This window comes from Pristiophorus japonicus, unplaced genomic scaffold (genome assembly GCF_044704955.1).
Source record: "Pristiophorus japonicus isolate sPriJap1 unplaced genomic scaffold, sPriJap1.hap1 HAP1_SCAFFOLD_925, whole genome shotgun sequence".
Classification (NCBI taxonomy): domain Eukaryota; kingdom Metazoa; phylum Chordata; class Chondrichthyes; family Pristiophoridae; genus Pristiophorus; species Pristiophorus japonicus.
The window spans coordinates 19,057-45,000 of record NW_027254852.1 but is presented as its reverse complement, the minus strand read 5'-3'; positions in this window follow the sequence as shown (position 1 = coordinate 45,000).

Here is a 25,944-nt window from a genome sequence, read left to right as displayed (position 1 = left end):
GATTGCCGTACTGTCGGAGGGGCAGTACTGAGGGAGCGCCGTACTGCGCTGTCGGAGGGGCGGTACTGAGGGAGTGCTGTACTGCGCTGTCGGAGGGGCAGTACTGAGGGAGTGCTGTACTGTCGGAGGGGCGGTACTGAGGGAGCGCCGTACTGCGCTGTCGGAGGGGCGGTACTGAGGGAGTGCTGTACTGCGCTGTCGGAGGGGCAGTACTGAGGGAGTGCTGCACTGTCGGAGGGGCAGTACTGAGGGAGTGCCATACTGCACTGTCGGAGGGGCGGTACTGAGGGAGCGCCGTACTGTCGGAGGGGCAGTACTGAGGGAGTGCCGTACTGCGCTGTCGGAGGGGCGGTACTGAGGGAGCGCCGTACTGCGCTGTCGGAGGGGCAGTACTGAGGGAGTGCCGTACTGCGCTGTCGGAGGGGCAGTACTGAGGGAGTGCCGTACTGCGCTGTCGGAGGGGCAGTACTGAGGGAGTGCCGTACTGCGCTGTCGGAGGGGCGGTCCTGAGGGAGTGCTGTACTGTCGGAGGGGCGGTACTGAGGGAGTGCCGTACTGTCGGAGGGGCGGTACTGAGGGAGTGCCATACTGTCGGAGGGGCAGTACTGAGGGAGTGCCGCACTGTCAGAGGGGCAGCACTGAGGGAGTGCCATACTGTCGGAGGGGCAGTACTGAGGGAGTGCCGCACTGTCGGAGGGGCAGTACTGAGGGAGTGCCGTACTGCGCTGTCGGAGGGGCAGTACTGAGGGAGTGCCGGACTGTCGGAGGGGCAGTACTGAGGGAGTGCCGCACTGTCAGAGGGGCAGTACTGAGGGAGTGCCGTACTGTCGGAGGGGCAGTACTGAGGGAGTGCCGTACTGTCGGAGGGGCAGTACTGAGGAAGTGCCGTACTGTCGGAGGGGCAGTACTGAGGGAGCGCCGTACTGCGCTGTCGGAGGGGCAGTACTGAGGGAGTGCCGTACTGTCGGAGGGGCAGTACTGAGGGAGTGCCGTACTGTCGGAGGGTCAGTACTGAGGGAGTGCCGTACTGCGCTGTCGGAGGGGCAGTACTGAGGGAGTGCCGTACTGTCGGAGGGGCAGTACTGAGGGAGTGCCGTACTGCGCTGTCGGAGGGGCAGTACTGAGGGAGTGCCGTACTGCGCTGTCGGAGGGGCAGTACTGAGGGAGCGCCGTACTGTCGGAGGGGCAGTACTGAGGGAGTGCCGTACTGTCGGAGGGGCAGTACTGAGGGAGTGCCGTACTGCGCTGTCGGAGGGGCAGTACTGAGGGAGCGCCGTACTGCACTGTTGGAGGGGCAGTACTGAGGGAGTGCCGCACTGTCGGAGGGGCGGTACTGAGGGAGCGCCGCACTGTCGGAGGGGCAGTACTGAGGGAGCCCCGTACTGTCGGAGGGGCAGTACTGAGGGAGTGCTGCACTGTCGGAGGGGCAGTATTGAGGGAGTGCCGTACTGCGCTGTCGGAGGGGCGGTACTGAGGGAGTGCCGTACTGTCGGAGGGGCAGTACTGAGGGAGTGCCGTACTGTCGGAGGGGCAGTACTGAGGGAGTGCCGTACTGCGCTGTCGGAGGGGCAGTACTGAGGGAGTGCCGTACTGTCGGAGGGGCAGTACTGAGGGAGTGCCGTACTGTCGGAGGGGCGGTACTGAGGGAGTGCCGTACTGTCGGAGGGGCAGTACTGAGGGAGCACCGTACTGCGCTGTCGGAGGGGCAGTACTGAGGGAGTGCCGCACTGTCGGAGGGGCAGTACTGAGGGAGTGCCGTACTGTCGGAGGGGCTGTACTGAGGGAGTGCCGTACTGCGCTGTCGGAGGGGCAGTACTGAGGGAGTGCCGTACTGTCGGAGGGGCAGTATTGAGGGAGCGCCGTACTGCGCTGTCGGAGGGGCAGTACTGAGGGAGTGCCGTACTGTCGGAGGGGCAGTATTGAGGGAGTGCCGTACTGCGCTGTCGGAGGGGCGGTACTGAGGGAGTGCCGTACTGCGCTGTCGGAGGGGCAGTACTGAGGGAGTGCCGTACTGTCGGAGGGGCAGTATTGAGGGAGTGCCGTACTGCGCTGTCGGAGGGGCAGTACTGAGGGAGTGCCGTACTGCGCTGTCGGAGGGGCAGTACTGAGGGAGTGCCGTACTGTCGGAGGGGCAGTATTGAGGGAGTGCCGTACTGTGCTGTCGGAGGGGCAGTATTGAGGGAGTGCCGTACTGCGCTGTCGGAGGGGCAGTACTGAGGGAGTGCCGGACTGTCGGAGGGGCAGTACTGAGGGAGTGCCGCACTGTCAGAGGGGCAGTACTGAGGGAGTGCCGTACTGTCGGAGGGGCAGTACTGAGGGAGTGCCGTACTGTCGGAGGGGCAGTACTGAGGAAGTGCCGTACTGTCGGAGGGGCAGTACTGAGGGAGCGCCGTACTGCGCTGTCGGAGGGGCAGTACTGAGGGAGTGCCGTACTGTCGGAGGGGCAGTACTGAGGGAGTGCCGTACTGTCGGAGGGTCAGTACTGAGGGAGTGCCGTACTGCGCTGTCGGAGGGGCAGTACTGAGGGAGTGCCGTACTGTCGGAGGGGCAGTACTGAGGGAGTGCCGTACTGCGCTGTCGGAGGGGCAGTACTGAGGGAGTGCCGTACTGCGCTGTCGGAGGGGCAGTACTGAGGGAGCGCCGTACTGTCGGAGGGGCAGTACTGAGGGAGTGCCGTACTGTCGGAGGGGCAGTACTGAGGGAGTGCCGTACTGCGCTGTCGGAGGGGCAGTACTGAGGGAGCGCCGTACTGCACTGTTGGAGGGGCAGTACTGAGGGAGTGCCGCACTGTCGGAGGGGCGGTACTGAGGGAGCGCCGCACTGTCGGAGGGGCAGTACTGAGGGAGCCCCGTACTGTCGGAGGGGCAGTACTGAGGGAGTGCTGCACTGTCGGAGGGGCAGTATTGAGGGAGTGCCGTACTGCGCTGTCGGAGGGGCGGTACTGAGGGAGTGCCGTACTGTCGGAGGGGCAGTACTGAGGGAGTGCCGTACTGTCGGAGGGGCAGTACTGAGGGAGTGCCGTACTGCGCTGTCGGAGGGGCAGTACTGAGGGAGTGCCGTACTGTCGGAGGGGCAGTACTGAGGGAGTGCCGTACTGTCGGAGGGGCGGTACTGAGGGAGTGCCGTACTGTCGGAGGGGCAGTACTGAGGGAGCACCGTACTGCGCTGTCGGAGGGGCAGTACTGAGGGAGTGCCGCACTGTCGGAGGGGCAGTACTGAGGGAGTGCCGTACTGTCGGAGGGGCTGTACTGAGGGAGTGCCGTACTGCGCTGTCGGAGGGGCAGTACTGAGGGAGTGCCGTACTGTCGGAGGGGCAGTATTGAGGGAGCGCCGTACTGCGCTGTCGGAGGGGCAGTACTGAGGGAGTGCCGTACTGTCGGAGGGGCAGTATTGAGGGAGTGCCGTACTGCGCTGTCGGAGGGGCGGTACTGAGGGAGTGCCGTACTGCGCTGTCGGAGGGGCAGTACTGAGGGAGTGCCGTACTGTCGGAGGGGCAGTATTGAGGGAGTGCCGTACTGCGCTGTCGGAGGGGCAGTACTGAGGGAGTGCCGTACTGCGCTGTCGGAGGGGCAGTACTGAGGGAGTGCCGTACTGTCGGAGGGGCAGTATTGAGGGAGTGCCGTACTGTGCTGTCGGAGGGGCAGTATTGAGGGAGTGCCGTACTGCGCTGTCGGAGGTGCAGTACTGAGGGAGTGCCATACTGTCGGAGGGGCAGTACTGAGGGAGTGCCGTACTGTCGGAGGGGCAGTACTGAGGGAGTGCCGTACTGTCGGAGGGGCAGTACTGAGGGAGTGCCGTACTGTCGGAGGGGCAGTACTGAGGGAGCGCCGTACTGTCGGAGGGGCAGTACTGAGGGAGTGCCGGACTGTCGGAGGGGCAGTACTGAGGGAGCGCCGTACTGCGCTGTCGGAGGGGCAGTACTGAGGGAGTGCCGCACTGTCGGAGGGGCGGTACTGAGGGAGCGCCGCACTGTCGGAGGGGCAGTACTGAGGGAGCCCCGTACTGTCGGAGGGGCAGTACTGAGGGAGCGCCGTACTGTCGGAGGGGCAGTACTGAGGGAGTGCTGCACTGTCGGAGGGGCAGTATTGAGGGAGTGCCGTACTGCGCTGTCGGAGGGGCAGTACTGAGGGAGTGCCGTACTGCGCTGTCGGAGGGGCAGTACTGAGGGAGTGCCGTACTGTCGGAGGGGCAGTACTGAGGGAGTGCTGTACTGTCGGAGGGGCGGTACTGAGGGAGTGCCGTACTGTCGGAGGGGCAGTACTGAGGGAGCACCGTACTGCGCTGTCGGAGGGGCAGTACTGAGGGAGTGCCGTACTGTCGGAGGGGCAGTACTGAGGGAGTACCGTACTGCGCTGTCGGAGGGGCAGTACTGAGGGAGTGCCGTACTGTCGGAGGGGCAGTACTGAGGGAGCGCCGTACTGCGCTGTCGGAGGGGCAGTACTGAGGGAGTGCCGTACTGCGCTGTCGGAGGGGCAGTACTGAGGGAGTGCCGTACTGTCGGAGGGGCAGTATTGAGGGAGTGCCGTACTGCGCTGTCGGAGGGGCGGTACTGAGGGAGTGCCGTACTGCGCTGTCGGAGGGGCAGTACTGAGGGAGTGCCGTACTGTCGGAGGGGCAGTATTGAGGGCGTGCCGTACTGCGCTGTCGGAGGGGCAGTACTGAGGGAGTGCCGTACTGTGCTGTCGGAGGGGCAGTACTGAGGGAGTGCCGTACTGTTGGAGAGGCAGTACTGAGGGAGTGCCGTACTGTTGGAGAGGCAGTACTGAGGGAGTGCCGTACTGTCGGAGGGGCAGTTCTGTACTGAGGGAGCGCCGTACTGTCGGAGGGGCAGTACTGAGGGAGTGCCGTACTGTTGGAGAGGCAGTACTGAGGGAGTGCCGTACTGTGCTGTCGGAGGGGCAGTACTGAGGGAGTGCCGTACTGTTGGAGAGGCAGTACTGAGGGAGTGCCGTACTGTTGGAGAGGCAGTACTGAGGGAGTGCCGTACTGTCGGAGAGGCAGTACTGAGGGAGTGCCGTACTGTCGGAGTGGCAGTACTGAGGGAGCGCCGTACTGTGCTGTCGGAGGGGCAGTACTGAGGGAGTGCCGTACTGTCGGAGGGGCAGTACTGAGGGAGTGCCGTACTGCGCTGTCGGAGGGGCAGTACTGAGGGAGTGCTGTACTGCACTGTCGGAGGGGCAGTACTGAGGGAGTGCCGTACTGTCGGAGGGGCAGTACTGAGGGAGCACCGTACTGTCGGAGGGGCAGTACTGAGGGAGTGCGGTACTGTCGGAGGGGCGGTACTGAGGGAGCGCCGTACTGTGCTGTCGGAGGGGCAGTACTGAGGGAGTGCCGTACTGTCGGAGGGGCAGTACTGAGGGAGCGCCGTACTGTCGGAGGGGCAGTACTGAGGGAGCACCGTACTGTCGGAGTGGCAGTACTGAGGGAGCGCCGTACTGCGCTGTCGGAGGGGCGGTACTGAGGGAGTGCTGTACTGCGCTGTCGGAGGGGCAGTACTGAGGGAGTGCTGCACTGTCGGAGGGGCAGTACTGAGGGAGTGCCATACTGCACTGTCGGAGGGGCGGTACTGAGGGAGCGCCGTACTGTCGGAGGGGCAGTACTGAGGGAGTGCCGTACTGCGCTGTCGGAGGGGCGGTACTGAGGGAGCGCCGTACTGCGCTGTCGGAGGGGCAGTACTGAGGGAGTGCCGTACTGCGCTGTCGGAGGGGCAGTACTGAGGGAGTGCCGTACTGCGCTGTCGGAGGGGCAGTACTGAGGGAGTGCCGTACTGCGCTGTCGGAGGGGCGGTCCTGAGGGAGTGCTGTACTGTCGGAGGGGCGGTACTGAGGGAGTGCCGTACTGTCGGAGGGGCGGTACTGAGGGAGTGCCATACTGTCGGAGGGGCAGTACTGAGGGAGTGCCGCACTGTCAGAGGGGCAGCACTGAGGGAGTGCCATACTGTCGGAGGGGCAGTACTGAGGGAGTGCCGCACTGTCGGAGGGGCAGTACTGAGGGAGTGCCGTACTGCGCTGTCGGAGGGGCAGTACTGAGGGAGTGCCGGACTGTCGGAGGGGCAGTACTGAGGGAGTGCCGCACTGTCAGAGGGGCAGTACTGAGGGAGTGCCGTACTGTCGGAGGGGCAGTACTGAGGGAGTGCCGTACTGTCGGAGGGGCAGTACTGAGGAAGTGCCGTACTGTCGGAGGGGCAGTACTGAGGGAGCGCCGTACTGCGCTGTCGGAGGGGCAGTACTGAGGGAGTGCCGTACTGTCGGAGGGGCAGTACTGAGGGAGTGCCGTACTGTCGGAGGGTCAGTACTGAGGGAGTGCCGTACTGCGCTGTCGGAGGGGCAGTACTGAGGGAGTGCCGTACTGTCGGAGGGGCAGTACTGAGGGAGTGCCGTACTGCGCTGTCGGAGGGGCAGTACTGAGGGAGTGCCGTACTGCGCTGTCGGAGGGGCAGTACTGAGGGAGCGCCGTACTGTCGGAGGGGCAGTACTGAGGGAGTGCCGTACTGTCGGAGGGGCAGTACTGAGGGAGTGCCGTACTGCGCTGTCGGAGGGGCAGTACTGAGGGAGCGCCGTACTGCACTGTTGGAGGGGCAGTACTGAGGGAGTGCCGCACTGTCGGAGGGGCGGTACTGAGGGAGCGCCGCACTGTCGGAGGGGCAGTACTGAGGGAGCCCCGTACTGTCGGAGGGGCAGTACTGAGGGAGTGCTGCACTGTCGGAGGGGCAGTATTGAGGGAGTGCCGTACTGCGCTGTCGGAGGGGCGGTACTGAGGGAGTGCCGTACTGTCGGAGGGGCAGTACTGAGGGAGTGCCGTACTGTCGGAGGGGCAGTACTGAGGGAGTGCCGTACTGCGCTGTCGGAGGGGCAGTACTGAGGGAGTGCCGTACTGTCGGAGGGGCAGTACTGAGGGAGTGCCGTACTGTCGGAGGGGCGGTACTGAGGGAGTGCCGTACTGTCGGAGGGGCAGTACTGAGGGAGCACCGTACTGCGCTGTCGGAGGGGCAGTACTGAGGGAGTGCCGCACTGTCGGAGGGGCAGTACTGAGGGAGTGCCGTACTGTCGGAGGGGCTGTACTGAGGGAGTGCCGTACTGCGCTGTCGGAGGGGCAGTACTGAGGGAGTGCCGTACTGTCGGAGGGGCAGTATTGAGGGAGCGCCGTACTGCGCTGTCGGAGGGGCAGTACTGAGGGAGTGCCGTACTGTCGGAGGGGCAGTATTGAGGGAGTGCCGTACTGCGCTGTCGGAGGGGCGGTACTGAGGGAGTGCCGTACTGCGCTGTCGGAGGGGCAGTACTGAGGGAGTGCCGTACTGTCGGAGGGGCAGTATTGAGGGAGTGCCGTACTGCGCTGTCGGAGGGGCAGTACTGAGGGAGTGCCGTACTGCGCTGTCGGAGGGGCAGTACTGAGGGAGTGCCGTACTGTCGGAGGGGCAGTATTGAGGGAGTGCCGTACTGTGCTGTCGGAGGGGCAGTATTGAGGGAGTGCCGTACTGCGCTGTCGGAGGTGCAGTACTGAGGGAGTGCCATACTGTCGGAGGGGCAGTACTGAGGGAGTGCCGTACTGTCGGAGGGGCAGTACTGAGGGAGTGCCGTACTGTCGGAGGGGCAGTACTGAGGGAGTGCCGTACTGTCGGAGGGGCAGTACTGAGGGAGCGCCGTACTGTCGGAGGGGCAGTACTGAGGGAGTGCCGGACTGTCGGAGGGGCAGTACTGAGGGAGCGCCGTACTGCGCTGTCGGAGGGGCAGTACTGAGGGAGTGCCGCACTGTCGGAGGGGCGGTACTGAGGGAGCGCCGCACTGTCGGAGGGGCAGTACTGAGGGAGCCCCGTACTGTCGGAGGGGCAGTACTGAGGGAGCGCCGTACTGTCGGAGGGGCAGTACTGAGGGAGTGCTGCACTGTCGGAGGGGCAGTATTGAGGGAGTGCCGTACTGCGCTGTCGGAGGGGCAGTACTGAGGGAGTGCCGTACTGCGCTGTCGGAGGGGCAGTACTGAGGGAGTGCCGTACTGCGCTGTCGGAGGGGCAGTACTGAGGGAGTGCCGTACTGTCGGAGGGGCAGTACTGAGGGAGTGCTGTACTGTCGGAGGGGCGGTACTGAGGGAGTGCCGTACTGTCGGAGGGGCAGTACTGAGGGAGCACCGTACTGCGCTGTCGGAGGGGCAGTACTGAGGGAGTGCCGTACTGTCGGAGGGGCAGTACTGAGGGAGTGCCGTACTGCGCTGTCGGAGGGGCAGTACTGAGGGAGTGCCGTACTGTCGGAGGGGCAGTACTGAGGGAGCGCCGTACTGCGCTGTCGGAGGGGCAGTACTGAGGGAGTGCCGTACTGCGCTGTCGGAGGGGCAGTACTGAGGGAGTGCCGTACTGTCGGAGGGGCAGTATTGAGGGAGTGCCGTACTGCGCTGTCGGAGGGGCGGTACTGAGGGAGTGCCGTACTGCGCTGTCGGAGGGGCAGTACTGAGGGAGTGCCGTACTGTCGGAGGGGCAGTATTGAGGGCGTGCCGTACTGCGCTGTCGGAGGGGCAGTACTGAGGGAGTGCCGTACTGTGCTGTCGGAGGGGCAGTACTGAGGGAGTGCCGTACTGTTGGAGAGGCAGTACTGAGGGAGTGCCGTACTGTGCTGTCGGAGGGGCAGTACTGAGGGAGTGCCGTACTGTTGGAGAGGCAGTACTGAGGGAGTGCCGTACTGTTGGAGAGGCAGTACTGAGGGAGTGCCGTACTGTCGGAGGGGCAGTTCTGTACTGAGGGAGCGCCGTACTGTCGGAGGGGCAGTACTGAGGGAGTGCCGTACTGTTGGAGAGGCAGTACTGAGGGAGTGCCGTACTGTGCTGTCGGAGGGGCAGTACTGAGGGAGTGCCGTACTGTTGGAGAGGCAGTACTGAGGGAGTGCCGTACTGTTGGAGAGGCAGTACTGAGGGAGTGCCGTACTGTCGGAGAGGCAGTACTGAGGGAGTGCCGTACTGTCGGAGTGGCAGTACTGAGGGAGCGCCGTACTGTGCTGTCGGAGGGGCAGTACTGAGGGAGTGCCGTACTGTCGGAGGGGCAGTACTGAGGGAGTGCCGTACTGCGCTGTCGGAGGGGCAGTACTGAGGGAGTGCTGTACTGCACTGTCGGAGGGGCAGTACTGAGGGAGTGCCGTACTGTCGGAGGGGCAGTACTGAGGGAGCACCGTACTGTCGGAGGGGCAGTACTGAGGGAGTGCGGTACTGTCGGAGGGGCGGTACTGAGGGAGCGCCGTACTGTGCTGTCGGAGGGGCAGTACTGAGGGAGTGCCGTACTGTCGGAGGGGCAGTACTGAGGGAGCGCCGTACTGTCGGAGGGGCAGTACTGAGGGAGCACCGTACTGTCGGAGGGGCAGTACTGAGGGAGTGCCGTACTGTCGGAGGGGCAGTGCTGTACTGAGGGAGTGCCGTACTGTCGGAGGGGCAGTACTGAGGGAGTGCCGCACTGTCGGAGGGGCAGTACTGAGGGAGTGCCGTACTGTCGGAGGGGCAGTACTGAGGGAGCGCCGTACTGCGCTGTCAGAGGGGCAGTACTGAGGGAGTACCGTACTGTCGGAGGGGTAGTACTGAGGGAGTGCCGTACTGTCGGAGGGGCAGTACTGAGGGAGCGCCGTACTGTCGGAGGGGCAGTACTGAGGGAGCGCCGTACTGTCGGAGGGGCAGTACTGAGGGAGTGCCGTACTGTGCTGTCGGAGGGGCAGTACTGAGGGAGTGCCGTACTGTCGGAGGGGCAGTACTGAGGGAGCGCCGCACTGTGCTGTCGGAGGGGCGGTACTGAGGGAGTGCCGTACTGCGCTGTCGGAGGGGCAGTACTGAGGGAGTGCCGTACTGTCGGAGGGGCAGTACTGAGGGAGTGCCGTACTGTGCTGTCGGAGGGGCAGTACTGAGGGATGAGACATATTTAGAAGGTTGAGGGATGATCTGATGGAAGTTTTCAGGATATGAAGGGGAACCGATTGAGAGAGACGATCTCCGCTGGCTGGGGAGTCTTGGACGAGGGGGGCAGAGTCTGAAATTTAGAGCCAGGCTTTTCAGGGATGAAGTGAGGGAACATTTCCACACACAAAGGGTGGGAGACGTTTGGAACTCTCTCCCGCAAACGGCAATCGACACTGGGGGTCAATTGCTCATTTTAAATCGGAGATCGATAGATTTTTGTTAAGCAAATGTATGAAGGGCTATGGGCCAAAGGCGGGTGCATGGATTTAGGTCGCAGATCAGCCTGTGATCTCATTGAATGGCGAAACAGGCTCGAGGGGCTGAATAGGCCTCCTGTTCCTGTGTAACAAGCTCGAGGGGCTGAATGGCCTCCTCCTGTTGCTGTGTAACAGGCTCGAGGGGCTGAATGGCCTCCTCCTGTTCCTGTGTAACAGGCTCGAGGGGCTGAATGGGCCTCCTGTTCCTGTGTAACAGACTCGAGGGGCTGAATGGGCCTCCTGTTCCTGTGTAACAGGCTCGAGGGGCTGAATGGGCCTCCTCCTGTTCCTGTGTAACAGGCTCGAGGGGCTGAATAGGCCTCCTCCTGTTCCTGTGTAACAGGCTCGAGGGGCTGAATGGGCCTCCTGTTCCTGTGTAACAGGCTCGAGGGGCTGAATGGGCCTCCTGTTCCTGTGTAACAGGCTCGAGGGGCTGAATGGGCCTCCTGTTCCTGTGTAACAGGCTCGAGGGGTTGAATAGGCCTCCTCCTGTTCCTGTGTAACAGGCTCGAGGGGCTGAATGGGCCTCCTCCTGTTCCTGTGTAACGGGCTCGAGGGACTGAATGGGCCTCCTGTTCCTGTGTAACAGGCTCGAGGGGCTGAATGGGCCTCCTCCTGTTCCTGTGTAACAGGCTCGAGGGGCTGAATGGGCCTCCTCCTGTTCCTGTGTAACAGGCTCGAGGGGCTGAATGGGCCTCCTCCTGTTCCTGTGTAACAAGCTCGAGGGGCTGAATGGGCCTCCTCCTATTCCTGTGTAACAGGCTCGAGGGGCTGAATGGGCCTCCTCCTGTTCCTGTGTAACAGGCTCGAGGGACTGAATGGGCCTCCTCCTGTTCCTGTGTAACAGGCTCGAGGGGCTGAATGGGCCTCCTCCTGTCCCTGTGTAACAGGCTCGAGGGGCTGAATGGGCCTCCTCCTGTCCCTGTGTAACAGGCTCGAGAGGCTGAATGGGCCTCCTCCTGTTCCTGTGTAACAGGCTCGAGGGACTGAATGGGCCTCCTGTTCCTGTGTAACAGGCTCGAGGGGCTGAATGGGCCTCCTCCTGTCCCTGTGTAACAGGCTCGAGAGGCTGAATGGGCCTCCTCCTGTTCCTGTGTAACAGGCTCGAGAGGCTGAATGGGCCTCCTGTTCCTGTGTAACAGGCTCGAGGGACTGAATGGGCCTCCTGTTCCTGTGTAACAGGCTCGAGGGGCTGAATGGGCCTCCTCCTGTCCCTGTGTAACAGGCTCGAGAGGCTGAATGGGCCTCCTCCTGTTCCTGTGTAACAGGCTCGAGGGACTGAATGGGCCTCCTGTTCCTGTGTAACAGGCTCGAGGGACTGAATGGGCCTCCTCCTGTTCCTGTGTAACAGGCTCGAGGGGCTGAATGGGCCTCCTCCTGTTCCTGTGTAACAGGCCCGAGGGACTGAATGGGCCTCCTGTTCCTGTGTAACAGGCTCGAGGGACTGAATGGGCCTCCTCCTGTTCCCGACGGAAAGATCCGAGAGATGCGGTGCTGCAGTATAAAGGACGTGTTGACCCTTGGGAGGGGATCAGAGTTGCGGTCGGGTCCTGGGAACGTGGTGTGAGGAGAGAGGACGGACGTGCGGTCAATGACATCTCCAGCACTCGCCCGCTCTCTGCCTGAATTTGCCGGCGGGCTGATTCGATTGACCGCACTCTGGTTCCAGTTGGAAAATCTCCAACAGTTCCTGCTCTCTCTGTCGCACGCAGCTTTCAACAGGAGAACGTCAATAAGGCTCTTCAAAACAAACATGTGTATTTGCTCAGCACCTTTAAGGCAGTGAAACTTTGCAAGGATCTGCGCAGGACTATTATGAGATGGGCGGGCAAACAGGGCTGTGTCATCGCCCCAAACCCTCTTCTCGATCGTCCTCGCTGCCGTGCTGCACCTCACAGTCGACAAGCTCCCCCCTGGAGTGGAACTAAACGACAGAACCAGTGGGAAGCTGTTCAACCTTCGCCCTCTCCAGGCCAGGTCTCAGACCACCCTGACCTCTGTCGTCGAGCGACCGTACGCGGACGACGCCTGCGTCTGTGCACATTCAGAGGCTGAACTCCAGGGCGTGGTCGACGTATTTGCAGAGGCGTACGAAAGCGCGGGCCTTACGCTAAACATCCCGTAAGACCAAGGTCCTCCACCAGCCTGACCTCGCCGCACAGCACTGCCCCTCCAGTCATCAAGATCCACGGCCTGGCCCTGGACAACGAGGACCATTTCCCAAACCTCGGGAGCCTCTTATCAACAATGGCCGACATTGGCGACGAGTACCAACACCGCCTTCAGTGCGCCAGTGCAGCCTTCGGCCGCCTGAGGAACAGAGTGTTTGAAGACCAGGCCCTTTAAATCCACCACCCAGCTCATGGTCTACAGGGCTGTAGTGATACCCGCCCTCCTGTGTGGCTCAGAGACACGGACCGTGTACAGTAGACACCTCACCCCCAGCTCATGGTCTACAGGGCTGTAGTGATACCCGCCCTCCTGTATGGCCCAGAGACACGGACCGTGTACAGTAGGTACCTCACCCCCAGCTCATGGTCTACAGGGCTGTAGTGATACCCGCCCTCCTGTATGGCCCAGAGACACGGACCGTGTACAGTAGGTACCTCACCCCCAGCTCATGGTCTACAGGGCTGTAGTGATACCCGCCCTCCTGTATGGCCCAGAGACACGGACCGTGTACAGTAGGTATCTCACCCCCAGCTCATGGTCTACAGGGCTGTAGTGATACCCGCCCTCCTGTATGGCTCAGAGACACGGACCGTGTACAGTAGGTATCTCACCCCCAGCTCATGGTCTACAGGGCTGTAGTGATACCCGCCCTCCTGTATGGCTCAGAGACACGGACCGTGTACAGTAGACACCTCACCCCCAGCTCATGGTCTACAGGGCTGTAGTGATACCCGCCCTCCTGTATGGCTCAGAGACACGGACCGTGTACAGTAGACACCTCACCCCCAGCTCATGGTCTACAGGGCTGTAGTGATACCCGCCCTCCTGTATGGCTCAGAGACACGGACCGTGTACAGCAGACACCTCAAGTCGCTGGAGAAATACCACCAACGCTGTCTCCGCAAGATCCTGCAAATCCCCCGGGAGGACAGACGCACCAACGTTAGCGTCCTCGACCAGGCCCGACATCCCCAGCATCGAAGCACTGACCACACACTCGACCAGCTCCGCTGGGCAGGGCCACATTGTCCGCACGTTCCCCCCCCCCAGACACCAGACTCCCCAAAGCGAGCGCTCTACTCGGAACTCCTTCACGGGCAAGCGAGCCCAAGGTGGGCAGAGGAAACGTTACAAGGGACACACCCCTCCCCTTGATAAAGTGCAACATCCCCAACCGACACCTGGGAGTCCCTGGCCCAAAGACCAGTCCGCCCTAAGTGGAGGAAGTGCATCCGGGAGGGTGCTGAGCACCTCGAGTCTCGTCGCCAATTGCGAGCACACAGAAAGCAAGCGCAGGCAGCGGAAGGAGCGTGCGGCAAATCTGTCCCACCCTCCCCTTTCCCTCAACGTCTATCTGTCCCACCCTCCCCTTCCCTCAACGTCTATCTGTCCCACCCTCCCCTTCCCTCAACGTCTATCTGTCCCACCCTGTGACAGGGACTGTGGTTCCTGTATTGGACTGTTCAGTCACCCGAGAACTCGTGTTCGAGTGGGAGCAAGTCTTCCTCAATTCCGAGGGACTGTGTAAGAAGAATAATGAGATTTTGAAAATTTGACATCGAGCCGCATAAGTAGAAATTAGTGCAGGTGACCAAAAGCTGGGTCACAGAGGAGGGTTTTAAGGAGCGTCTCGAAGGAGGAGAGAGAGGCGGAGAGGTTTAGGGAGGGAGTTCCAGAGCTTGGGGTCCCAGGCAGCTGAAGGCGCGGCCACCGATGGTGGAGCGATTATAATCAGGGATGCTCAGGAGGGCAGAATTAGAGGAGCGTAGACATCTCGGGGGGTTGTAGGGGCTGGAGGAGGTTACAGAGATAGGGAGGGGGGGCAAGGGAGGGATTGGAACAGGAGGATGAGAATTGTGGGGGTTGGAGGAGGTTACAGAGATAGGGAGGGGGCGAGGGGCCATGGAGGGATTGGAACAGGAGGATGGGGAATTGTAGGGGCTGGAGGAGGTTACAGAGATAGGGAGGGGGCGAGGGAGGGATTTGAACAGGAGGATGAGAATTGTAGGGGCTGGAGGAGGTTACAGAGATAGGGAGGGTGCGAGGGAGGGATTTGAACAGGAGGATGAGAATTGGAGGGGATGGAGGAGGTTACAGAGATAGGGAGGGGGCGAGGGGCCATGGAGAGATTTGTAAACAAGGATGGGAAATTTTGAAATCGAGGCGTTGTTTAACCGGGAGCCAATGTAGGTCAGCGAGCACAGGGGGTGATGGGTGAGTGGGACTGGGTGTGAGTTAGGACACGGGGCACAGAGGGTGATGGGTGAGTGGGACTGGGTGTGAGTTAGGACACGGGGCACAGAGGGTGATGGGGGAGTGGGACTGGGTGTGAGTTAGGACACGGGGCACAGAGGGTGATGAGTGAGTGGGACTGGGTGTGAGTTAGGACACGGGGTCAGTGAGCACAGGGGGTGATGGGTGAGTGGGACTGGGTGTGAGTTAGGACACGGGGTCAGTGAGCACAGGGGGTGATGGGTGCGTGGGACTGGGTGTGAGTTAGGACACGAGGCACAGGGGATGATGGGTGAGTGGGACTGGGTGTGAGTTAGGACACGGGGTCAGTGAGCACAGGGGGTGATGGGTGAGTGGGACTGGGTGTGAGTTATGACACGGGGTCAGTGAGCACAGGGAGTGATGGGTGAGTGGGACTGGGTGTGAGTTAGGACACGGGGTCAGTGAGCACAGGGGGTGATGGGTGAGTGGGACTGGGTGTGAGTTAGGACACGGGTCAGTGAGCACAGGAGGTGATGGGTGAGTGGGACTGGGTGTGAGTTAGGACACGGGTCAGTGAGCACAGGGGGTGATGGGTGAGTGGGACTGGGTGTGAGTTAGGACACGGGTCAGTGAGCACAGGGAGTGATGGGTGAGTGGGACTGGGTGTGAGTTAGGACACGGGTCAGTGAGCACAGGGGGTGATGGGTGAGTGGGACTGGGTGTGAGTTAGGACACGGGTCAGTGAGCACAGGGAGTGATGGGTGAGTGGGACTGGGTGTGAGTTAGGACACGGGGCAGTGAGCACAGGGGGTGATGGGTGAGTGGGACTGGGTGTGAGTTAGGACACGGGTCAGTGAGCACAGGGAGTGATGGGTGAGTGGGACTGGGTGTGAGTTAGGACACGGGGCACAGAGGGTGATGGGTGAGTGGGACTGGGTGTGAGTTAGGACACGGGGCACAGAGGGTGATGGGGGAGTGGGACTGGGTGTGAGTTAGGACACGGGGCACAGAGGGTGATGAGTGAGTGGGACTGGGTGTGAGTTAGGACACGGGGTCAGTGAGCACAGGGGGTGATGGGTGAGTGGGACTGGGTGTGAGTTAGGACACGGGGTCAGTGAGCACAGGGGGTGATGGGTGCGTGGGACTGGGTGTGAGTTAGGACACGAGGCACAGGGGATGATGGGTGAGTGGGCCTGGGTGTGAGTTAGGACACGGGGTCAGTGAGCACAGGGGGTGATGGGTGAGTGGGACTGGGTGTGAGTTATGACACGGGGTCAGTGAGCACAGGGAGTGATGGGTGAGTGGGACTGGGTGTGAGTTAGGACACGGGGTCAGTGAGCACAGGGGGTGATGGGTGAGTGGGACTGGGTGTGAGTTAGGACACGGGTCAGTGAGCACAGGAGGTGATGGGTGAGTGGGACTGGGTGTGAGTTAGGACACGGGTCAGTGAGCACAGGGGGTGATGGGTGAGTGGGACTGGGTGTGAGTTAGGACACGGGTCAGTGAGCACAGGGAGTGATGGGTGAGTGGGACTGGGTGTGAGTTAGGACACGGGTCAGTGAGCACAGGGGGTGATGGGTGAGTGGGACTGGGTGTGAGTTAGGACACGGGTCAGTGAGCACAGGGAGTGATGGGTGAGTGGGACTGGGTGTGAGTTAGGACACGGGGCAGTGAGCACAGGGGGTGATGGGTGAGTGGGACTGGGTGTGAGTTAGGACACGGGTCAGTGAGCACAGGGAGTGATGGGTGAGTGGGACTGGGTGTGAGTTAGGACACGGGGCAGTGAGCACAGGGGGTGATGGGTGAGTGGGACTGGGTGTGAGTTAGGATACGGGTCAGTGAGCACAGGGAGTGATGGGTGAGTGGGACTGGGTGTGAGTTAGGACACGGGGCACAGGGGGTGATGGGTGAGTGGGACTGGGTGTGAGTTAGGACACGGGGGCAGCCGAGTTTTGGATCACCTCTTGTTTACGTCGGGTAGAACGTGGGAGGCCGGCCAGGAGTGCGTTGGAATAGAGAAAGCTTCGGGGATACTGGGCTATATAATTACAGACAAAGAGATAGACAGATAGATATTGAGAGAGAGAGACACCCAGATAGATATAGATAGATAGATAGATAGAGATAGAGATAGACAGAGATAGAGACTGAGATACACAGAAACAGAGACAGAGACAGACAGATAGATATAGATAGAGATACAGAGATAGAGAGACTGAGATACACAGATACAGAGACAGACAGATAGATATAGATAGAGAGAATGAGATAGAGAGACTGAGATACACAGATACAGAGACAGACAGATAGATATAGATAGAGAGACATGAGATAGAGAGACTGAGATATACAGATACAGAGACAGACAGATAGATATAGATAGAGAGACATGAGATAGAGAGACTGAGAAATACAGATACAGAGACAGACAGATAGATATAGATAGAGAGACATGAGATAGAGAGACTGAGTTATACAGATACAGAGACAGACAGATTGATTTAGATAGAGAGACTGAGATAGAGAGACTGAGATATACAGATACAGAGACAGACAGATAGATATAGATAGAGAGACTGAGATAGAGAGACTGAGATACACAGATACAGAGACAGACAGATAGATATAGATAGAGAGACAGAGATAGAGAGACTGAGATACACAGATACAGAGACAGACAGATAGATATAGATAGAGAGACAGAGATAGAGAGACTGAGATACACAGATACAGAGACAGACAGATAGATATAGATAGAGAGACTGAGATAGAGAGACTGAGATACACAGATACAGAGACAGATAGATAGATATAGATAGAGAGACTGAGATAGAGAGACTGAGATATACAGATACAGAGACAGACAGATAGATATAGATAGAGAGACAGATAGATATAGATAGAGAGACTGAGATACACAGATACAGAGACAGACAGATAGATATAGATAGAGAGACTGAGATAGAGAGACTGAGATATACAGATACAGAGACAGACAGATAGATATAGATAGAGAGACAGAGATAGAGAGACTGAGATATACAGATACAGAGACAGACAGATAGATATAGATAGAGAGACTGAGATAGAGAGACTGAGATACACAGATACAGAGACAGACAGATAGATATAGATAGAGAGACTGAGATAGAGAGACTGAGATACACAGATACAGAGACAGACAGATAGATTTAGATAGAGAGACTGAGATAGAGAGACTGAGATACACAGATACAGAGACAGACAGATAGATATAGATAGAGAGACAGAGATAGAGAGACTGAGATATACAGATACAGAGACAGACAGATAGATATAGCTAGAGAGACAGAGATAGAGAGACTGAGATATACAGATACAGAGACAGATAGATATAGATAGAGAGACTGAGATAGAGAGACTGAGATACACAGATACAGAGACAGACAGATAGATATAGATAGAGAGACATGAGATAGAGAGACTGAGAAATACAGATACAGAGACAGACAGATAGATATAGATAGAGAGACATGAGATAGAGAGACTGAGATATACAGATACAGAGACAGACAGATTGATTTAGATAGAGAGACTGAGATAGAGAGACTGAGATATACAGATACAGAGACAGACAGATAGATATAGATAGAGAGACTGAGATAGAGAGACTGATATACAGATACAGAGACAGACAGATAGATATAGATAGAGAGACTGAGATAGAGAGACTGAGATACACAGATACAGAGACAGACAGATAGATATAGATAGAGAGACAGAGATAGAGAGACTGAGATACACAGATACAGAGACAGACAGATAGATATAGATAGAGACACAGAGATAGAGAGACTGAGATACACAGATACAGAGACAGACAGATAGATATAGATAGAGAGACTGAGATAGAGAGACTGAGATACACAGATACAGATACAGAGACAGATAGATAGATATAGATAGAGAGACTGAGATAGAGAGACTGAGATATACAGATACAGAGACAGACAGATAGATATAGATAGAGAGACAGATAGATATAGATAGAGAGACTGAGATACACAGATACAGAGACAGACAGATAGATATAGATAGAGAGACTGAGATAGAGAGACTGAGATATACAGATACAGAGACAGACAGATAGATATAGATAGAGAGACAGAGATAGAGAGACTGAGATATACAGATACAGAGACAGACAGATAGATATAGATAGAGAGATTGAGATAGAGAGACTGAGATACACAGATACAGAGACAGACAGATAGATATAGATAGAGAGACTGAGATAGAGAGACTGAGATACACAGATACAGAGACAGACAGATAGATTTAGATAGAGAGACTGAGATAGAGAGACTGAGATACACAGATACAGAGACAGACAGATAGATATAGATAGAGAGACAGAGATAGAGAGACTGAGATATACAGATACAGAGACAGACAGATAGATATAGCTAGAGAGACAGAGATAGAGAGACTGAGATACACAGATACAGAGACAGACAGATAGATTTAGATAGAGAGACTGAGATAGAGAGACTGAGATACACAGATACAGAGACAGATGGATAGATATAGATAGAGAGACATGAGATAGAGAGACTGAGATACACAGAGACAGAGACAGACAGATAGATATAGATAGAGAGACTGAGATACACAGATACAGAGACAGACAGATAGATATAGATTGAGAGACTGAGATACACAGATACAGAGACAGACAGATAGATATAGATTGAGAGACTGAGATACACAGATACAGAGACAGACAGATAGATATAGATAGAGAGACTGAGATACACAGATACAGAGACAGACAGATAGATATAGATTGAGAGACTGAGATACACAGATACAGAGACAGACAGATAGATATAGATAGAGAGACTGAGATAGAGAGACTGAGATACACAGATACAGAGACAGACAGATAGATATAGATAGAGAGAATGAGATAGAGAGACTGAGATATACAGATACAGAGACAGATAGATAGATATAGATAGAGAGACTGAGATAGAGAGACTGAGATACACAGATACAGAGACAGATAGATAGATATAGATCGAGAGACTGAGATAGAGAGACTGAGATATACAGATACAGAGACAGACAGATAGATATAGATAGAGAGACTGAGATAGAGAGACTGAGATATACAGATACAGAGACAGACAGATAGATATAGATAGAGAGACTGAGATAGAGAGACTGAGATATACAGATACAGAGACAGACAGATAGATATAGATAGAGAGACTGAGATACACAGATACAGAGACAGACAGATAGATATAGATAGAGAGACTGAGATAGAGAGACTGAGATATACAGATACAGAGACAGACAGATATAGATAGAGAGACTGAGATAGAGAGACTGAGATATACAGATACAGAGACAGATAGATAGATATAGATAGAGAGACTGAGATAGAGAGACTGAGATACACAGATACAGAGACAGATAGATAGATATAGATAGAGAGACTGAGATAGAGAGACTGAGATATACAAATACAGAGACAGAGACAGATAGATATAGATAGAGAGACAGAGATAGAGAGACTGAGATACACAGATACAGAGACAGACAGATAGATATAGATAGAGAGACAGAGATAGAGAGACTGAGATATACAGATACAGAGACAGACAGATAGATATAGATAGAGAGAATGAGATAGAGAGACTGAGATACACAGATACAGAGACAGAGACAGACAGATAGATATAGATAGAGAGACTGAGATACACAGATACAGAGACAGAGACAGACAGATAGATATAGATAGAGAGACTGAGATACACAGATACAGAGACAGACAGATAGATATAGATAGAGAGACTGAGATAGAGAGACTGAGATACACAAATACAGAGACAGACAGATAGATTATAGATAGAGAGACAGAGATAGAGAGACTGAGATAGAGAGACTGAGATATACAGATCCAGAGACAGACAGATAGATATAGATAGAGAGACTGAGATAGAGAGACTGAGATACACAGATGCAGAGACAGATAGATAGATATAGATAGAGAGACTGAGATAGAGAGACTGAGATATACAGATACAGAGACAGACAGATAGATATAGATAGAGAGACTGAGATAGAGAGACTGAGATACACAGATACAGAGACAGACAGATAGATATAGATAGAGAGACTGAGATAGAGAGACTGAGATATACAGATACAGAGACAGACAGATAGATATAGATAGAGAGACTGAGATAGAGAGACTGAGATACACAGATACAGAGACAGACAGATAGATATAGATAGAGAGACTGAGATAGAGAGACTGAGATGTACAGATACAGATACAGAGACAGACAGATAGATATAGATAGAGAGACAGAGATAGAGAGACTGAGATACACAGATACAGAGACAGACAGATAGATTTAGATAGAGAGACTGAGATAGAGAGACTGAGATACACAGATACAGAGACAGACAGATAGATATAGATAGAGAGACAGAGATAGAGAGACTGAGATATACAGATACAGAGACAGACAGATAGATATAGATAGAGAGAATGAGATAGAGAGACTGAGATACACAGATACAGAGACAGAGACAGACAGATAGATATAGATAGAGAGACTGAGATACACAGATAGAGAGACAGAGACAGACAGATAGATATAGATAGAGAGACTGAGATACACAGATACAGAGACAGACAGATAGATATAGATAGAGAGACTGAGATAGAGAGACTGAGATACACAAATACAGAGTCAGACAGATAGATTATAGATAGAGAGACAGAGATAGAGAGACTGAGATAGAGAGACTGAGATATACAGATCCAGAGACAGACAGATAGATATAGATAGAGAGACTGAGATAGAGAGACTGAGATACACAGATGCAGAGACAGATAGATAGATATAGATAGAGAGACTGAGATAGAGAGACTGAGATATACAGATACAGAGACAGACAGATAGATATAGATAGAGAGACTGAGATAGAGAGACTGAGATACACAGATACAGAGACAGACAGATAGATATAGATAGAGAGACTGAGATAGAGAGACTGAGATATACAGATACAGAGACAGACAGATAGATATAGATAGAGAGACTGAGATAGAGAGACTGAGATACACAGATACAGAGACAGACAGATAGATATAGATAGAGAGACTGAGATAGAGAGACTGAGATATACAGATACAGAGACAGACAGATAGATTTAGATAGAGAGACTGAGATAGAGAGACTGAGATACACAGATACAGAGACAGATGGATAGATATAGATAGAGAGACTGAGATACACAGATACAGAGACAGACAGATAGATATAGATAGAGAGACTGAGATAGACAGATACAGAGACAGAGACAGACAGATAGATATAGAGACAGATAGACAGAGATAGAGAGACTGAGATAGAGAGACTGAGATACACAGATACAGAGACAGACAGATAGATATAGATAGAGAGACAGAGATAGAGAGACTGAGATACACAGATACAGAGACAGAGACAGACAGATAGATATAGAGACAGATAGACAGAGATAGAGAGACTGAGATACACAGATACAGAGACAGACAGATAGATATAGATAGAGAGACTGAGATAGAGAGACTGAGATACACAGATACAGAGACAGAGACAGACAGATAGATATCGAGACAGATAGACAGAGATAGAGAGACTGAGATACACAGATACAGAGACAGACAGATAGATATAGATAGAGAGACTGAGATAGAGAGACTGAGATACACAGATACAGAGACAGAGACATACAGATAGATATAGAGACAGATAGACTGAGATAGAGAGACTGAGATACACAGATACAGAGACAGATAGATAGATATAGATAGAGAGACTGAGATAGAGAGACTGAGATACACAGATACAGAGACAGATAGATAGATATAGATAGAGAGACAGAGATAGAGAGACTGAGATACACAGATACAGAGACAGACAGATAGATATAGATAGAGAATGAGATAGAGAGACTGAGATACACAGATACAGAGACAGACAGATAGATATAGATAGAGAGACTGAGATATACAGATACAGAGACAGACAGATAGATATAGATCGAGAATGAGATAGAGAGACTGAGATATACAGATACAGAGACAGACAGATAGATATAGATAGAGAGACTGAGATAGAGAGACTGAGATATACAGATACAGAGACAGACAGATAGATATAGATAGAGAGACTGAGATAGAGAGACTGAGATACACAGATACAGAGACAGATAGATTTAGATAGAGAGAATGAGATAGAGAGACTGAGATATACAGATATAGAGACAGACAGATAGATATAGATAGAGAGACTGAGATAGAGAGACTGTGATACACAGATACAGAGACAGAGACAGATAGATTTAGATAGAGAGACTGAGATAGAGAGACTGAGATACACAGATACAGAGATAGACAGATAGATATAGATAGAGAGACTGAGATAGAGAGACTGAGATATACAGATACAGATACAGAGACAGACAGATAGATATAGAGACAGATAGACTGAGATAGAGAGACTGAGATACACCGATATAGAGACAGAGACAGACAGATAGATATAGATAGAGAGACTGAGATAGAGAGACTGAGATACACAGATACAGAGACAGAGACAGATAGATTTAGATAGAGAGACTGAGATAGAGAGACTGAGATACACAGATACAGATACAGAGACAGACAGATAGATATAGAGACAGATAGACTGAGATAGAGAGACTGAGATACACCGATATAGAGACAGAGACATACAGATAGATATAGATAGAGAGACTGAGATAGAGAGACTGAGATACACAGATACAGAGATAGACAGATAGATATAGATAGAGAGAATGAGATAGAGAGACTGAGATACACAGATACAGAGACAGATAGATAGATGAATGAGATAGAGAGACTGAGATACACAGATAGATATAGCTAGAGAGACTGAGATAGAGAGACTGAGATACACAGATACAGAGACAGATAGATAGATATAGATAGAGAGACTGAGATAGAGAGACTGAGATATACAGATACAGAGACAGACAGATAGATATAGATAGAGAGACTGAGATAGAGAGACTGAGATACACAGATACAGAGACAGAGACAGACAGATATAGATAGAGAGACTGAGATACACAGATACAGATACAGAGACATACAGATAGATATAGATAGAGAGACTGAGATAGAGAGACTGAGATACACAGATACAGAGACAGATAGATAGATGAATGAGATAGAGAGACTGAGATACACAGATACAGATACAGAGACAGACAGATAGATATAGATAGAGAGACTGAGATAGAGAGACTGAGATACACAGATACAGATACAGAGACAGACAGATAGATATAGATAGAGAGACTGAGATAGAGAGACTGAGATACACAGATACAGAGACAGATAGATAGATAGATATAGATAGAGAGACTGAGATAGAGAGACTGAGATACACAGATACAGAGACAGACAGATAGATATAGATAGAGAGACTGAGATAGAGAGACTGAGATATACAGATACAGAGACAGATAGATAGATATAGAGACAGATAGACAGAGATAGAGAGACTGAGATACACCGATATAGAGACAGAGACAGACAGAGATAGAGAGACTGAGATACACTGATATAGAGACAGACAGATAGATATAGAGACAGAGACAGACAGAGATAGAGAGACTGAGATACACAGATACAGAGACAGACAGATAGATATAGATAGAGAGACAGAGATAGAGAGACTGAGATATACAGATACAGAGACAGACAGATAGATATAGATAGAGAATGAGATAGCGAGACTGAGATATACAGATACAGAGACAGACAGATAGATATAGATAGAGAATGAGATAGCGAGACTGAGATATACAGATACAGAGACAGACAGATAGATATAGATAGAGAGACTGAGATAGAGAGACTGAGATATACAGATACAGAGACAGATAGATAGATATAGATGGAGAGACTGAGATAGAGAGACTGAGATACACAGATACAGAGACAGACAGATAGATATAGATAGAGAGACTGAGATAGAGAGACTGAGATACACAGATACAGATACAGAGACAGACAGATAGATATAGATAGAGAGACTGAGATAGAGAGACTGAGATACACAGATACAGAGACAGAGACACAGATAGATATAGAGACAGATAGACAGAGATAGAGAGACTGAGATACACAGATACAGAGACAGACAGATAGATATAGATAGAGAGACTGAGATACACAGATACAGAGACAGACAGATAGATATAGATAGAGAGACAGATAGAGAGACTGAGATACACAGATACAGAGACAGAGACAGACAGATAGATATAGAGACAGATAGACTGAGATAGAGAGACTGAGATACACAGATACAGAGACAGATAGATAGATAGATATAGATAGAGAGAATGAGATAGAGAGACTGAGATACACAGGTTCAGATACAGAGACAGACAGATAGATATAGATAGAGAGACTGAGATAGAGAGACTGAGATATACAGAGACAGAGACATACAGATAGATATTGTTGTGTTCCTAACAGAGCTGAGGCTGCACACAGGGAGGATAAAGTAACAGTGACCTCAGTCTTTAATAAGACACTCCAGAGTGAGGAACAGACCTTAGGGGCCGGCTTATATACAGTGCTCGCAAGGGATGCTGGGATCCCTTGGGACTTCAGGGGATGAGCTCCCTGGTGGCGGAACATGGGAGTGCATGCTTTACAGATACACAACATCACTCCCCCGCAAAAAGTCAAAGTGAAAACTATTTACAAGGTGAGGCGGTCGGGAGCCTTTCTTTCCCTGGTGGACCGCCTCGGTACAAATGTCTGTTCTGGTGTGTTGGCTGTGCCCTCGCTGGGCTGGCATGTTGTTGGCCCTGCAGGGCTGCTGGGTGAGCCTGGCATTGCTGGCCTGTTGGGTTCGATTTCCTGGTCCAGTGTAGCGTTGTTGATCCTTTGGGTGTGTGTTGTGGGCTCGAAAAAGGTGGTGTCTGCTGTGGGTTGTTCAGGGCAGTCTGTGAACCGCAGCCTCGTTTGGTCCAGGTGCTTCCTGCAAATTTGTCCATTGTCTAGTTTGACGACAAACACCCGACTCCCTTCTTTAGCTATCACCGTGTCCGCGATCCACTTGGGACCATGTCCATAGTTTAGCACATACACAGGGTCATTCAGATCAATTTCCCGTGACACAGTGGCGCGACCATCGTTTACATTTTGTTGCTGCCGCCTGCTCTCTGCCTGATCATGCAGGTTGGGGTGAACCAGCGAGAGTCTGGTTTTAAGTGTCCTGTTCATGAGTAGCTCAGCCGGGGGCACCCCTGTGAGCGAGTGGGGTCTCGT